The 13552-nt window shown below is 44.5% G+C and overlaps 1 non-coding gene across 1 annotated transcript; it reads left to right on the top strand.

Annotated features, from left to right (window-relative positions):
• Window positions 1-11171: 11171 nt before the first annotated feature.
• On the top strand, window positions 11172-11252 carry TRNAL-CAA (transfer RNA leucine (anticodon CAA)). The gene has a single exon. It is a non-coding gene; the product is annotated as a tRNA-Leu (tRNA).
• The last annotated feature ends 2300 nt before the right edge of the window (window positions 11253-13552 follow it).

Here is a 13552-nt window from a genome sequence, read left to right on the forward strand (position 1 = left end):
GGTACCACGGGAGCGGGAAGCTCAGTGGTGGTCAAGCAAGTGTTACTTCTATTGTCTTGGGAAAACCCTAACATTGAGTACTGCCTTTCTCTGAAAAAGTACGAGTGACTTCAACTCCACCATATAAAGCATGTACAATATAGGTCACTTTCTCTTTACGGGAGCCGGGTGGGCTTGCGGAATACCTAGTGTATTCACCCAGATTTATTTATGTTTTTCAGCAGCTGAAGACTTCTTTTCTGCTATGCTTGATTGATGGGGCTGTGTCTTCACCCAGTTCTGCCTGTGGCCTGGGCTATTTTATCTTCCACTGCGCTTTATGTTTTTCGGCTCACTTTCTAGCTTGTATCCCCGGTATTGTAATAACATTATTCAGACTATGTAACTATTTGAAGTAATGAATGTGGTTACTAGCCTCCTGGGACTAGTAATTGTATCACATTTGAGTCCCAAAGGATCGGGACGCTTCAGCTGGCGGCCGAAAAGAGCTTTGCTGCTGTCCCGAAGCTTGCGAGGAGTATTGTGGCCTTTGCTGTTGGCTCCCTCTATCATCATTCTGAGTGGAGTTATGAATTGACCTGACGTGCCTCGGATGAAATCTTCCTCCGAAGCCCCTGGTCATTTCAGAGAACCTGAATGCCTCCTCCCTTCTTTGGTGGAAGTCATTGTCAGCTCGGATATACTCGTCCATCTTCTGGAGCAGCTTCTCCAAAGTTTGTGGTGGCTTCCTGGCAAAGTATTGCGCTGAAGGTCCCGGCCGAAGTCCCTTAATCATGGCCTCAATGACAATTTCATTGGGCACTGTTGGCGCCTGTGCCCTCAGACGCAGAAACCTTCGGACATACGCCTGAAGGTATTCTTTGTGGTCCTGAGTACACTGGAATAAAGCTTGAGCAGTAACTGGCTTCGTCTGAAACCCTTGAAAGCTGGTTATCAACATATCCTTCAGCTTCTACCATGAGGTGATTGTCCCTGGCCGAAGAGAGGAGTACCAGGTTTGAGCGACACTCTTGACGGCCATGACAAAAGACTTTGCCATGACTGCAGTATTGCCACCATACGAAGATATGGTTGCTTCATAGCTCATCAAGAATTGCTTCGGGTCTGAATGACCGTCGTACATGGGGAGCTGGGGTGGCTTGTAAGACTAGGGCCATGGTGTAGCCTGCAATTCTGTTGATAGAGGAGAAGCATCATCAAAAGCAAAATTTCCATGATGGAAATCTTCATACCAGTCGTCCTCATTGTAGAAGCCCTCCTGATGAAGCTCTCTGCGCGGAGGCCTTCGGTTCTGGTCATCCTGAGCAAGATGATGAACCTCTTCCGAAGCTTCATCTATCTGCCTCTGAAGGTCAGCTAGACGAGCCATCTTCTCCTTCTTTCGTTGCACCTATTGATGGAGCATCTCCAGGTTTTGGATTTCCTGGTCCAAGTCGTCCTCCGGAGGCGTTGGACTGGTGGCCTTCCTCTTCTGGCTTCGGGCCTCCCTAAGAGAAAGGACGTCCTGATTGGGGTCCAACGGCTGCAGAGTGGCAGCCCCTATCGCTGAAGCTTTTTTCGGCGGCATGACGAAGGTGATGCTTGCCGAAGATGTTCAAAGCTCAAGAAATGGAAGTGAGTTCACCGGAGGTGGGCGCCAATGTTGGGGACTTATTCTCAAATGCTATGAATTAAGAACAAGGCAACATAAAATGTTAAATATGAAAACCCTTCGTCCTTCGAAGCATTATTTCCCTTTGGATATAATGGATTTCGGACGAAGGTTATGAAGGTCACACCTTCATAATCATAATAAAAGATAAGAGAGATTTATACATAAAACACGGAAAATAACATGAGTACTTTGAACATTATTATTAATTTATTTCTATTTATTTTACTTATATAAACAACAACAAATTACAAATGTACCTTTGGCTTGAAGGAAAGTAAGGGTACAAGCGTGATGCTAATGCCAAGTCAGCGTGAACAGTACGAGAGTACTGTTCATCTATTTATAGGCACGGGACGCAGCCCGTGTAAAATTACATTAATGCCCTTTACTTTTATCAATAACTCTATAATAATTCCTCGAGGTCTAATTTGGCTTTTCATCTTTAAGTCGGTTTCCCCTTTCTGCTGTCATGCCGAAGCTCTTCTGCTCATAGCTTCGTGATCGTTTCATCCTTCGTCAAGATCGTCTTCCATTTCAGTCAAGCTTCGTCTTGACCATGCTCTTGTATACCCGCAACCTGATTCCGAAGATACCTGCTCGCATACTTGGAAAACATTGTCAAATCATGTTTTTGAGGACCTTCGGAAGCCGAAGGCCCCCAACAATGCTCTTCGTACAAAAGATCCTCTTGCTTTTCTAACAATCTATTCTTGTCATTCAAAGCATCAATTAATTCATTGATTTTATCAATTTTAGTTCTATCTAAACCTTTGAATAAACTTGCATAGTCTATTTCATCATCACTAGATTCATCATCACTTGAAGAAGCATATGTAATAGTATTCCTAGTGCATACCTTCTTTTCCTTTGCCATGATGCAGGTGTGATACTCGTTGGGGAAGAGGGATGATTTGTTGAAGGCCGAGGCGGCAAGTCCTTCGTCGTCGGATGAAGAGCAATCCGAGTCCCACTCTTTGCCAAGGTGTGCCTCGCCCTTCGCTTTCTTGTAAGTCTTCTTCTTTTCCCTCTTCTTTTCTTGATCCTGGTCACTATCATTATCAGGATAGTTAGCAATAAAGTGACCAACCTTACCACACTTGAAGCAGGAGCGCTTCCCCTTCGTCTTGCTCTTGTTGGGATGCTCCTTGCGACCTTTGAGCGCCGTCTTGAAGCGCTTGATGATGAGGGCCATTTCATCTTCATTCAGCCCGGCCACCTCAACTTGCGCCACCTTGCTAGGTAGCGCCTCCCTGCTACTCATTGCTTTTAGAGCAATGGTTTGAGGATTGTGGATTGGGTCATTTAACGCCTCATCAACATATCTCGCCTCCTTGATCATCATTCGCCCGCTTACGAACTTTCCAAGTATCTCCTCGGGCGTCATCTTGTTGTACCTAGGATTTTCACGAATAGAGTTTACAAGATGCGGATCAAGGATGGTGAAGGACCTTAGCATAAGCCTGACGACGCCGTGATCCGTCCATCTCGTGCTTCCATAGCTCCTTATTTTGTTGACCAGGGTCTTGAGCCTGTTGTAGGTTTGAGTTGGCTCCTCCCCCCTGATCATCGTGAATCTTCCTAGTTCACCTTCCACCAACTCCATCTTGGTGAGCATGGTGACGTCGTTCCCCTCATGCGATATCTTGAGGGTGTCCTAGATTTGCTTGGCGTTATCCAAGCCGCTCACCTTATGATATTCTTCCCTGCACAATGATGCTAACAACATAGTAGTAGCTTGTGCATTTTTGTGAATTTGTTCATTGATAAATATGGGACTATCCGTACTATCAAATTGCATTCCATTTTCTACTATCTCCCATATGCTTGGATGGAGAGAGAACAAGTGACTACGCATTTTGTGACTCCAAAATCCGTAGCCCTCTCCATCAAAGTGAGGAGGTTTACCAAGTGGAATGGAAAGCAAATGAGCATTGGAACTTTGTGGAATACGAGAATAATCAAAAGAAAAGTTCGAGTTAACCGTTTTCTTTTTCTCCTCGTATTCGTCGTCCTTTTGGGAAGAGGAAGACTCGTCGCTGTCGTAGTAGACTATCTTCTTGATCCGCCTCTTCTTCTTCCCGTCCTTCTTCTTTTGACTCGAGCCGGAGTCAGTGGCTTTGTCGTCCCTTGGTTCATTGAAGATGGACTCCTTCTCCTTATTGTTGACCACCATCCCCTTTTCCTTAGGATCCATCTCTTCGGGCGATTAGTCCCTTTCTTGAAGAGAACGACTCTGATACCAATTGAGAGCACCTAGAGGGGGGGGGGGTGAATAGGTGATCCTGTAAAAACTTGAAACTTAAAGCCACAAACTTGATTAAATGTTAGCGCAAAGAAATCAAGTGACTAAGGAGAGCTCTTGTGAACCACAGTTGACACAGTGAGAACAAGCACAAGAGACACAGAGATTTATCCCGTGGTTCGACCAAGTACAACACTTGCCTAGTCCACGTTGTGGCGTCCCAATGGACGAGAGTTGCACTCAACTCCTTTAAAGTGATCCAATGATCAACTCGAATACCACGGTGTTCTTCTCTCTTTACTCTTTCCCGTTTGCGAGGAATCTCCACAACTTGGAGCCTCTCGCCCTTACAATGAGATGATCACAAAGAAGCACAGATGTAAGAGTGGGAAGAGCAACACACACAAGCCTCAAAGCACGAGCACAAATACGCACATAAGTCACAACTTGAGCTCTAAGATCACACACGGAGTTCTCAACTCAAGAGGAGCTCAAATTGCTATCACAACGAATCAAATGCGCTAGAGAGATGTCTTGGTGCTAAGAGATGATCAAAGAATGCTTGGTATGCTCCTTCATGCGCCTAGGGGTCCCTTTTATAGCCCCAAGGCAGCTAGGAGCCGTTGAGAGCAATCCAGGAAGGCAAATATCGCCTTCTGTCGACTGGTGCACCGGACAGTCCGGTGCACCACCGGACACTGTCCGGTGCAGATTTCTTTCCTATTCTGGCGCAGCCGACCGTTGACGATTTGGAGCCGTTGGCGCACCGGACAGTCCGGTGCCCCCATCAGACCGTTGGCCCGGCCACGCGTCACGCGTGGATTGCGCGGCCAACCGTTGGCTCACCGGACAGTCCGGTGCACCACCGGACAGTCCGGTGATTTTTAGCCGTACGCCGCATTCGAGTTCCCGAGAGCGGCCAGTTGACCAGCGCCAGCCTAGCGCACCGGACACTGTCCGATGCACCACCGGACAGTCCGGTGCACCCAGACTAAGCAGAGTCTTGGCTGCTCGAGCCAAGTCTTTTCCATTTGTTTTTTCTCTGATTCTAGCACTTAGACAAATATGTTAGTACACAAAAACCAATGTACTAAGTCTAGAATCATACCTTTGTATTGATTTGCACTTTATCCACCATTTGTCATAGTTTAACACATAACCATTTGTGTTGGACACTTAATCACCAAAATACTTAGAAATGGCCCAAGGGCACATTTCCCTTTCAGTATCTCCTTTTCAACATGTAAAGATGTGATCTAAGGGTCTGTTTGGTTGGGCTGTGGCTGTGAAAAAAGTTGCTGTGAGCTGTGAGCAGTGGAAAAAGCTGCTGTAGGCTATAAGCTGTTAAAAAGCTAAAAACCGTTTGGTGGAAACCACTAAAAGTCGTTAAAAATTCTTCGATATATGTTTTCATAGTTTCGTACGAAAAGCCACTAAAAGCAGGTCCAGGGGTGCTTTCAGATTTGCACTACGAGAAAGTCGGCTTTTAAGAAAAGCTGCTTCCTAGATCCAGCCCTTTGGTTGGCTTTTGGCTTTTAGGGGGACAAAAGTCAAAGCCAAAAGTCAAACCAAACACACCCTAAGTCTAGTCGAACTCACTCTAGGTCTCAAGAATCTCTTTGGCTTAAAAAGATTATGTGCAATTGCTACACGAACCACAATGCTGAGTTCATCGACACTTTATAACCCAAGTGGCGCACACGTGTGGCTGATAGGGTGGGTTTTTTCTGGTTTAAAATTTTGGCCCCCACAAAACCCTCCATAGTACTCGCTCCGTTGTCCTATTAATTATCGTTTTCACAAGATTTGAGTCAAACTTATAAAATTTTAACTATAAGTAATTGTTTTGTTATTTAGTTTTGAAACCTAATATTTGTATGCACTGATTTTCTTAAAAAGTACTTTTATAAAAGTATAAAAGTATTAAGAGTTTATTTGTATTTAAACAAAAAACCTTAGTCAAAGCTATATTTTAATGACTATGTCGTTGCCCTAAACGACAAATAATAGGACACCTAAGGGAGTGTGTTTGGATGTTTGGTTTCTTCTTACCACGTCCACTGCAATCCTACCTCCTCGATCCATTTCATTTGCTTTTCTTTGAATATGTTACGTCACAAAAGGCTCTTCAATGTTCCGCGTGGAGCGGTTGCTGGACATTTGGCGAGTTAGGTCATTCTTTAATGGAAATTTCATACTCATTAAATGCGGCGACATGTTATCATATTTGGTAACATAACAATGCAATTAAGAGAAAAGATATATATAGTTTCATAGAGATGAAATCTTTTAGACACGATTATCTAGTTTAAATCCGATATTACAGCATTGAAAACAGTGCATTGAAACTCATCGCTGAGAATGGCCTAAAACAACAAGTATTTATAGCATTAACTTGTTTGGTTGGGTGAATCTAAAATTTAGCTATGTCACATCGGATGTTTTAATACTAGTTAGAGGTCTGAAATATAGCATAATTACAAAACTAATTACATAGATAAAGACTAGATGATAAGACAAGTCTATAAAGTCGAATTATTCCATGATTTGACTATGTGATGCTACCATCAATATTTACTAATCATGGATGAGTTATGCTTAAAAGTTTATGTCGTCATTAAGTCTTTAGCTATATAATCAGTTCTATAATCAGACTATATTTAATACTCGTAACATGCATTCAAACATACGATGTGATGCATGAGTCCATTAGGCTAATTTCGTATAACTTTTTCCAACGCTGCCACATCATCAAAAGTGATATGAAACTATGAATGAAACAATGTCTCTCAGTGCAACATTTAACTTCAATATTTTATAGGCTAACATACTAAAATTAAATGTTGCAACTCACTACAAATCACTAAAATAGAGGTTTCACAAGGTTTCCAAGACCTTTGGTAACGAGTTAACATGGTTTCATTCCCATGAAATTAACTTATTCCTCTTAAAAGTTATGTCATGTCATCAAAAAAATCTAACATGACACTGTGAATAGCCTTAGGGCATGTACAACCTCATTTAATACCCAGCATCTTGATAGATCTCTAGGGGGTTAAATGTAAAAAATATAAGAGACTGACTTTTTGCGAAGACCCTGTCTCAACATGACTCTCCAAGTCTCCATACATAATGTCTGTTGACAACCCATTATATGATGTACTCCCTCCATCCCATTATATAAGGCGTAAGGTTGAAAGACCAAAAAAATGCATTTAATTATCTCTATACCACTGCATCATCGATGTATGTGTGTAGAGAGAGCACGGCTTATATTGTGGGACAAGAATAAAAAGTGGTTACGCTAATTTATATTCTAGGATGGAGGGAATAGTTTCTTAGGTGTCTATTGTTCATTGAGAAAACCGATCAATATGGTCTAGGTTGTATAGTATCGGCTGGACCAATTAATATAGTCTCGGTCGTTGAAGTAGCTCACCACCGGGGCAGGTGTGGTACGTACGGAGCGGCTCCCAGCTGGGTGGTGCCGCTGCCGCAGGATGTCACGTCGCAGATCGTCCTCCTCAGGAGCACAAGATCCAAAACCCCAAGGCCCCTCATAGTAACAGAGATTGATGGTCGACCTACCTGACCAACTATATATATATATATAGTTTATATATTAGGAGCCCTGGGCTTCCAATAACTAGAGGAAGCCCAGGTCGGACGGTGCAATCCGGTCGAGTCGGACCACATCCAGACGTCTATAAAACAAGACCCAGAGTGCTAGGGTTCAGTTTTTTACGCTCCACCCCGATTCATTAGCGACGCCGCGTGCGACGACGACGGTTGCCCCAAAGCGTGCGCGACGGTGGATCCCCAGCCGGTGGCCGCAACTCCATGACCTTGACGCACGGTGGCGGAGGTTCCTCGATCCGGAGTAGTGGCGGCAGTTCCCAGGTCGGTGGCGGCGGCTCCCCGATCCAGAGGGCGAGCGACAGCGGGGCCCTTGTGCGGGCAAGCGGCGACGTCCCCGAGGTCCCGAGGAGTCGGCACTTCCAAGGCCGGCGAGTAAGCGACGCCCGTCGACGTGCGAGTAGCGACGGCGACGCATGAGGCGCGATCTTCGAGCGAGTGGCGTCACGGAAGGCCCGAGATGCGCGCAACGATTATCGCGCGTGACATCCTCTGATCCGGCGTAGTTTTCTTTTCGATTATTGTGTTTTATGCCTATCACATGTATTATTTACGCCAAAAACTGTACGATTTTATGCTTAAACACAGAGTTTGTATATCAGTTTACTGCATGCACATTGGAAAGACAATTCCTTGATTTATGATGTTTGTAATTTGCGCGCATGCAATGGAAACTCCCACGATTTTTGCCATAATTTTTGGATCTGTATAAAAATAGAAATCGCATGCATGCGGCTGCCATATTTTCGGATCTGTCATAAAAATAGGATAGTAATAACAACCTACTAGAGCTATCAACCTCGCACATTGATTCGGTATTTACGCTTATAATTTAGTGATTATGCTCAAAACTTAAGATTTTACGCTCCACCCGGGGATGCGTCCACCAGTGAACAACATGCCAGATTTTTTACGCAGTGTGACGAATTGCATAAATACCTACACAGTGTGGCATATTTAGTATGAGTATATATCATAAAATGGTTATTACGATCTATCTGCATGGCTGTTGGAGCGATCCTAAATTTATGGAGGAAATAAAGCATTTAAAGTAGAAATCGCCACACACATCTTTCCTAAATTTACGCGCATGCAAGGGAACGTGTTTGACTCATGCATGCATCTTGCCATAATTTTTGGATCTGTATAACCGCATGCATGCGGCTGCCATGTTTTTCGGATCTGCCATAAAAATAGGATCGTAATAACAACCTACTAGAGCTATCAACCTCTCACATTGGCTCGGTATTTATGCTTATAATTGAAGGATCTTATGCTCAAAACTTAAGGTTATTACGCTCCAACCCGGAGATGCGTCCACCAGTGAACAACATGCCAGATTTTTTACGCAGTGTAACGAATTGCATAAATAGCTACACCATGTAGTATAATTTGTATCAATATATATCATAAACTAGATCTAGTGTGTTTAGCTGCATGGCTGTTGGAGGGATACTATATTTATGAAGGAAATAAAACATTAAATATGATTTTTTGTTTCTATGCGTGCAATTTATTTCCTTTCGTTGCACATTATTTTTATCATAAATTCGTGTGCATGCAGCTGGTAACAGATTTTTACGTAGTATACTGAATTGCATAATTATCTACACAGGATAGCATATTTAGTAGCAGTACATATCATAAAATGGTCCTTACGAGTCTAGTTGCATGGCTGTTGCAGAGATCCTAAATTTATGGAGGAAATAAAGCATTTAAAAATAGAAATTGTCACACGTATCTTTCCTAAATTTATGCGCATGCAAGGGGATGTGTTTGACTCATGCATGCATTCCTTTTTGCGCGCAGAGACGTGGGCGCGGGTGGTGCAACCGACAGCCTGGTCCAGTCGGTGCGCTGGGTTGAACCAGGTTGCAGGGATGATCGACCTGGGCTTCATTTAACTATTGGAAGCCCAGGGCTCCCGTTATACCTGCCATATATATATATATATATATATATATATATATATATATATATATATATATATATATATATATATATATATATATATATATATATATATATATATATATATATATATATATATATATATATATATATATAGTTACAGTATCAATAGCAATCTTGAGCACTGCTGACCAATCGTGAATTAATAATGCAATCAGGTGCTGATCAGCATGAGCGATCATAGCAGGAGCGCGCGCGCCGACCAAGCTGCAGCAGGTGGTGTACGACTCGTGAGGTATCCTGGCCGGCCGGCCGGCTGTAGATACAGATACTCCCGTGACTCACGTGTCTTGCTACAGTACAATACGTACGCGCAGGTGCTGGTCACGACTCACGGGTGAGCGCTCTCCAGGTGACGGACGACGACGACGAGTGTTACGTCGTCCGATCCGGATCAACTGCCAGTGGCCCGGTGGTCTCGCAGCACCAATGCAAGTTTTGCATGCGCATTTCTGCCGACAAATGAGCCGGCAGTCGCCCACCTGATGGACACGGACACCCGTAGAGAAAAGCACACAGCGCGTCTGACTCTGTCCCCGTGCATCCACTGCCACATGGTAGAGTCTGTTTATAGCTTCTCAAGTTTTTCTATTTGAAAGCCCCTATCGTTGGACTTTTGATTCTAACGATCTATTATCTATGACGTTATTAGCTTATTTCTAAATCACACTTTTCAGTTTTCCATATAAACCTAGTTTCTTCCAACTTTTAGCTTTTCGGAAGCTAAACCAAAAGACTATTTGTTTGTTAGAGCTTCTGTCTTTTCACGGTGTGAAGCTGCTTAGAAAGTCAACTATCATTAGATAGATCATTGAATCAATTTTTATAACAAACTTATTCAAAAATATAAATATTGATAATATTTACTACAAACACAGGTAAGCTTAAGAAAGCTTGATCATCATGAATACCATAAACACATGTTTGTTTTCATTAGTCCCCTAAACCAAAGTTTAGTTCAGAGACTAAATTTTAGTCTCTCTACCATGTTTGATTCCAAGGACTAAAAGGGACTAAAGACAATAAAAGCAGACAAACAAAGACTAAAATACTCCTAGGCCTTAGTCAAGCTGCACTTCTCCACGGTTGTTACTGGTCGAGTATAACATATAGAAATGATGTTCAAATAATTGTTCATATAAATTTGTTCATACATTTGAAATACGACCTGCGCAGATAGCTATCGATCCCCCATGGCCTCCATTGGATTCTGTTTCAGTGCCCAACAAACTTGATCGATGACCTATTGGGTGCAAAGCCTGGCATTCGCCATGCCTGGATATGATCCCAGCTCCGCTCGGGCGAGGAGTTTGGAACGAGATGCGATAGGATCTGCCGCCTTGGCGCCAATGGGAGGTTGCCCTTGATCACCTAAACCAACATCATGATGTAGGTACTGTTGGTACGATCCAAGGTGGTGAAAGATATCGCCCTGGGAGTTGAGATCAAGATCTTTTATGCGTGCTCGATGAGCTAAGACGGATAGAGGCCACTGGTCTATAAGATGCTGATTAGGAGAAGAGATGTCGTATTCATCGAGGGAGCCCAGATCAAGAAGCAGAGAAATTGCGAGCCACCGAAGAACTCCAAGACTCCACCTTTGTCATATATTCCATATATCACATTCGATAGATATCATATTCATGGAATACGATTCACTTTCAAGATGCCTTGATGGTGAAATGGTAGACACGCGAGACTCAAAATCTCGTGCTAAAGAGCGTGGAGGTTCGAGTCCTCTTCAAGGCATAATACGGAGAATGCTCATTGAGAAATTGCGAGCCACCGAAGAACCCACCTGAGAAAAACTATCGTGGTAGTCGTTCCCGTGGCCATTTTTGGTGGAGCGGGGTCGATGATGGGGAGGAGTAGAGGCAGCGGTGTGGGAGGAGGATGAGAGGGGGCGACAGTGTGGGGAGGATCAAAGCAGGGGTGTTGGCTGGAGAGGGACAGAGGCTGTGCAACTTAGCTTTTAGTCCACTTTATATAGTCACCTACAAGGGACTAGAGACTAAAAGCAGTTAGTCCTCTCTTTAGTTTTTGCATTTAGTAGTTTAGTTGTTAAAAGAGACTAAAAGGGAGGGGGGCTAAACTTTAGTTCATGAAAACAAACTTGCCCTTATTTGAAGACGGGTTTGAGAAGAAGGGAGTATATATGTTATGCGGCGAAGAATTAATCTGATGATACTTATTTATCAATATCTATGTTTTTTGTATGAACTTGGTGGTATCTAAAACAATTTGATTTAGGATAAATGTGGAATACGTAAGCTTTTTTTTAAAGACGGGTGTAGTAGTGCCACTCTTGGCTCTAATAAAAAAGAATGGCATGCATGCCATCACTCTTAGTCTCTTACATAGTTACAACATATATAAATACACCCTTCTAAACTCGATCTGCGGGGCAAGACAGCCACCGGGCATTGTATTAAGAAGAACACACAGGTCGAGAAAACCCCTGAAACTCTGCCCCACCCATACACAGCGGCATCGAAGCCCCATGTGAGAACGACCACGACTGAGGCTGACCCTTAGACCCGTGCTTTGGCGTGAGACAGACGAGAGGATTTTTTTAACCACAGCCTGAAATTCGCTCCTACGGGAAGTCAAACCCAGGAACTAAGGAGTGCTACTCAGGCCACCTAACCAACTCAGGTAGAGGCCCTTTCGCTAAACACACCCTCCTAGCTAGCTAGTCGAAAAAACTAGTTCTGAAAATGGGCGTTTCAAACCGGTAGAGAAGGCCATTCGTGTGGTTTGCGCGCTACGATCGAGTCCTGTCCCAGCTTCGATGTGTCATCGTCCTCGCAGCGACCTGACGGGGGATTCGGATAATCGGTGCCCGATGGTTATCACACGGCACGGTGACATGACGACGAGCCCACGCAGAGACAGATCAAAGCATGGTAACCTGTCCAATGCAAGTGTCGTCCATATATAGCATGCACCGAGTCCCCCGATCTTGCTTCCTCGCTCCGGCTGTTTCTAGGTAAGGTCTGAGACGAACATGAAGCCAGCCCGCCATCCACAGCGACCCCAAGCATGAACTGGCGCCGAGCGGGCAGCAGGTACGGTGTGTGCCTCTCTCTCTTTCTCTGTCCGAAGGCTGAAAGCAACGTCTCGCCTGGCGTTAGTGTTTCTGTTTCCGGAAGAAAGTGGACCGTCCATCGCCACGCGCGTCGATGTGAGGCCAGCAGGAGCTAGGAGCGCGGCCACAGGGACTCTGTTTCTCGCTCCCCGGCCCCGCCGGCGGTTGCCCCGTCGCCCATCGGTCGACCGCGTCCCGTTCGCGCCACAGCGCCGGGGTGCGTGTGCGGGCCAGGCTCTGACGGTGACCCCGCGCGACATGGGTGCATCATTATTATAGCCGCGCGCGGCCGCCGTCGACGTCGACGTCGTCGTGGTTGGCTTCACAAGGAGCGGCGCGCGTGCGTGCCCATAGAGATTGCGCTGCTCGTTGTCGTTGGGCCCCTCACGACGTACGGATGGGCCGGCTGCGCTGTGACTGTACGACGGCGCGGCGAGGTGATTCACCTCTGCTCTTGATTGAATATTGCTGTTCTAGCACACGCTAGCTAGCTAGCTAGCTGATTTTCCTTTTTACGGGCTTGCTTGTATCACCTCCGGTCCACAGTTAGTTCCGGCAAATTAAAGCAGGTTTCTATTAGTTCATTTTAGAAATAAAAAAAAGAAGAAGAAAAAACAGCTTTTTATAATGCTGAAAAACACTTCCAAAGGATGGAGACGACCTACTACTTTTGCTAGAGTAAACATCATAAGACCTCCACAAAAACACGCACCTTGTCACTTCGAAATTTCATTAATTACTCTGTTCCTCTAGGTCGCAATACAGTCTGACATATAATAACTAAGGAACTGCCCTGTTGTCTTACGGCTAGGACGTACATACGGGTATGGACCAACTTGAGAGTGCATTGTTATTTGTCATGCCCTTCTGGTTTCACTTATTCCGTTTCCGGTAGAACTTATTGAGAGAAGAACCAACGGACTTTACCCTTAATCCTAACCACTAGATGCATAGTAATAAA

This window comes from Zea mays, chromosome 1 (genome assembly GCF_902167145.1).
Source record: "Zea mays cultivar B73 chromosome 1, Zm-B73-REFERENCE-NAM-5.0, whole genome shotgun sequence".
NCBI lineage: Eukaryota > Viridiplantae > Streptophyta > Magnoliopsida > Poales > Poaceae > Zea > Zea mays.